The 4273-nt window shown below is 36.5% G+C and overlaps 1 long non-coding RNA gene across 1 annotated transcript; it reads right to left on the reverse strand.

Moving 5' to 3' along the window:
* Nucleotides 1-221: 221 nt before the first annotated feature.
* On the reverse strand, nucleotides 222-3858 carry LOC149788814 (uncharacterized). Its single transcript, XR_016424435.1, has 3 exons — nucleotides 2786-3858; nucleotides 1136-2129; nucleotides 222-777 (listed from the first exon to the last, which is right to left on the reverse strand). It is a non-coding gene; the product is annotated as an uncharacterized LOC149788814 (long non-coding RNA).
* Between the last annotated feature and the right edge of the window lie 415 nt (nucleotides 3859-4273).

Consider the following 4273-nt stretch of genomic DNA (forward strand, 5'->3'; position numbering starts at 1 on the left):
TGCAGATATTTTATATCAACTTATGTCAGGCATGGGTGGGTATTAATGCCAAAACCCATGTGTTACAGTTACAAGACAACCAGACCATGTAGCCATGGGTGTGTAGGGTTATAGTTAGGGTTAGGGTTACACACTTCCTTACATCAGATATAATATTGTAACGTAGTCGAGCTGACCCTTTGAGACCGGGCAGGGTTTTAAAGAAACAATAAACACGTTCGTGGATGACAAATGACAATATATTAAACACTGATACTAATGATATGAAAATAACACAGAAAAGCATATAAAATGAATATAAAACACATGAAATATACTTTGACTACTATATCACATTCATGTAGTCAAAAAGTTCTAGCAACTCCATATAAACTTCATGTATACAATATCTCTAGCAAACTTTCATATAAACAAATGCTTGTTGCAAACCTATATAATCAACTACTGGTTGCAAACATTTCTGTAGTCAGACACTACTGTCATAATTCACATGTAGTCAAACCACAACTTGTTACTTTGCTTTACTTGTAGTCAATAAAACTACTTGTTATTGTGCTTTACTTGTAGTCAAAACACTACTTGTTATTGTACTTTACTTGTAGTCAATACACTACTTGATTGGAAAATACATGTTGACACGGCCTTCTCTCTGGCACGGTCACTTTCCCCTCCGCACTTGTACCCGTACGTTGGCACTGAATTGGTGGGTTATACTAGTAATGGTACACCAAACGTCATGGTATCCACAGGCCCATCCGGCTGCTCATAACCGGCGAGCTGAATATGGAAAATAAACACACCTTTCCAATAGTCTAATTTAATTGGAATGGGTTTTGTTGCAACTACTTTAAGAATATACGATAGGTACGAAGTATGACATAGGAATGCTATGCAATAAAAATAAATATACGTAATGCTATGACATTAATACATACATAATATGTTTTCGAAATTAGTCGTGATAGCGACTAGATGAAATTAACTCGCTACCACATTGCCTAGGTTATTTCTTAATAAACTGAATTTCAAATACGATAAACGATGTGACCATATAATACAACAATGAACGTGCTTTTACGAAACTGAATAATTATTGTAAATAATAAAAACAGCTGACTAAAAACATTCGACTCACCCAACTGTTTGGCTCTAACTAAATTACAATGGCACCTGCCCGACAGCTGAATATGTTTAAAGCTTCCCTCTACATTGGCTGTGCCCTTCAATATATCTACCCGATATATATAGTAGTGCGCAATAATATATTATTTCGCACGTGCCGCGCGAGCAATAAAAGCGTCACGCGATACGACGAAAAATTACATTTACAGAAATATTACGGCGCGTGAAACAAGACAACCAGATTATATGAAAAGTATGGAAGACTAAATGAGCCATATAGGGCATTTCGTAACACTCCTGCTTGGAAACGCTATTAGATCGCATTATGAAAATTGGTATAAAAGTTCAATTAACTGCTTGTATAATGCATTCTGGCAATTGTTATAAAGTAGGGTGCGCGATAATATCAAATGCCGGTATATTTTGGTGTTAAACAGACGATAAATAATACAAATGAGTAGTACCATTGGCTGTCTTATGGTACTGAGGTATTTCATACTCGTGAGTGGTATCATTGGCTGCCCTATGACACTTGGGTGTTACAATACACGTGAGTTGTACCAATGGCTGTCTTATGTCACTGGGTAATTACCTTACACGTGACTGGTAACAATGGCTGTCTTATGTCACTGGAATATTTATGCTGTCCCAGTAGTTCCGATTTTGTTGTAGAAGCTGGGATAAAGCGAACCATGTGGTTTGGACACCCGGCTTTGTAACATTGATTCATGCTGATACTTAGTGAAACATACGACACGATATTAAATATCATAAACATCCCTTCATGACAAGGGGCACAAGCACACAAGGGCAAAGGGGAGGGGTCAGATAGATAGATAGATAGATAGATAGATAGATAGATAGATAGATATAATTTCTTTATCTTCATAATCATCGCTCATCAAATGATAGGAAGTGGAAAAGGGTTGTGGTGGTACTGGTCTCTTATTAATTACAGTTGAGCAGCCTGTTCATTTTTGGTTATCTCCGACAAGGATGTATCAAACCTGCAAAACAAATAATAAAAATCCCCTTATAGAGTGATACTTCTGAAACTCCAATCTAGTCAGTACAATTCAGATATTCCAATCTAGTCTATACAATTCAGATATTCCAATCTAGTCAGTACAATTCAGATATTCCAATCTAGTCAGTACAATTCAGATATTCCAATATAGTCAGTACAATTCAGACATTCCAATCTAGTCACAGTACAATTCAGATATTCCAATTTAGTCAGTACAGTTCAGACATTTCCAATCTAGTCAGTACAATTCAGACATTCCAATCTAGTCAGTACAATTCAGACATTCCAATCTAGTCAGTACAATTCAGATATTCCAGTCTAGTCAGTACAATTCAGATATTCCAATCTAGTCAGTACAATTCTTGATAATGTGTTGTCCAATCCCCTTTTATAATGGTTTCTTTTGTAAAGATGGTATTCAGGGATGGTCCTGGCTTTTAAAAAGCTGTCGCCAAAATAATCGCCAACCTCAATATTTTGTCGCCAATTTTCAAAAAGTGTCGCCAATAAAAGTAGTGTACATTTTTTCAAGTGTTAATTTAGTCTATTAATGTAACAGGCAATGAAAATTACAAAAGATGGATTAGTTAATACTTTAATTACAACAAGCATTAACACAATGTTACAAAGTGTTACATGAAGATCCGTCGCGATTTTAGGGCTGCCCACTTGTTGAATGCAGTTTCAAAGTCGAATTTTTCACATCTGTACATGCTGATTCTCATTAAATTCTCGAGAGATGAGATGCAGAGCTTATTTCTGATGTCAGTTTTTATGAGGTTCATCTTACTGAATCCACGTTCACAGTCCTCAGTGCTGACAGGTGTCACCAGTAGTCTCTCAGCAGCCCCCCCCCCCTTTATGGCTAGCTTCACAAAAGCTTGTAGCGAATTGCTTCCTAAATCCCAAGAATGATCACTGAATGCTGTATAAATTTTCTCGGCAAGAAAAATAGGATCTCCATTCCCACGAATGAAACTTACACGAGTCAACACCTGGCAATATTGGACCGTATATATAAGCGTAAATTCACACCCAATTTAGGGATTCTTTCACTCCTGTATTTTGAGAAATAAATAATTATTATTAATTATGCAAAACTGTTTTTTTTTTTTTTTTGCTATTTCTTGTTGCGGAGTTTAAGTCTCTGCAGCCGTAACACGGGACTGATGGTAAAAGGAAAAGATCAATGAGTAAAATGCTGCACTGGCCACAGATGTAATTGTGATTGAGATTTTTTCCATTTGCTTTGTATTTATACACAGTAGTCGGTACTTCAAAGGTTATCAATTTTCTATGAAGGTTCAGCAAAACTATTTTATTGGTATAGGTATAAAAAAAAAAAAAAAACAGAAGGATTAGCCATACAATTAATTGTATCTGTTCTATTCGCGTCTTCAGAAGTGGGTCAGTTGTAGGTATAGTGCGGTAGCATGATTGACTGTATCGCAGCATACAGTACTCAGCCCAGATGTCAGCATAAGCAGATTATGATGTAACAATGCACTGTAAAGATAGGGTTGTCAATAAGAACAAAGGATCGTTTGTGTAACAGATTGATTCCAATGCATTGCTTAGTCAAGTTTATGGCTTCCTTTCGTTCTGGCTTTAAATTTATTCAGTCCAAATCCATGATTGTATGTACAAATTAAATAACCAAAAAGTATGTCGCCAAAAAAATCGCCAGATGGGATATTTTTGTCGCCAATAAGGAAGAAAAATCGCAATTTGCGACATTGGCGAAGCCCAGGACGAAATACCGTATTTGACTCCAAGACACAACGCTAAGGCATATAAATGTATTATTGTCTATCACTATTAATGCAAATAACCAAGAAAGCATGGCATTATCTTGTTCAGAGCAGGATGTTTGCCCGGTCTCCATGAGCAGCAGAGGGGGAGAACAGACCGAAACTAACTTTTTAAACAAAAACCCTTTATGAAACTATTCTTCGATTTTGACGAAATAAACCCTTCTATTCAGAATACAGGACAAAAAAAAATGTCCCCCGAAAACTCGAAGAGTTTCCAGGGACAAACTCGTTGAGTTTGCACTGACAACTTGGGTTACTTCAATAAATCTGAAACAGTTTCCGTGGCGGGGTCGTTATTGAAAAATCCATG

Source organism: Sinohyriopsis cumingii, chromosome 11, assembly GCF_028554795.1.
Source record: "Sinohyriopsis cumingii isolate HCF-2022 chromosome 11, ASM2855479v2, whole genome shotgun sequence".
Taxonomy (NCBI): Eukaryota; Metazoa; Mollusca; class Bivalvia; order Unionida; family Unionidae; genus Sinohyriopsis; species Sinohyriopsis cumingii.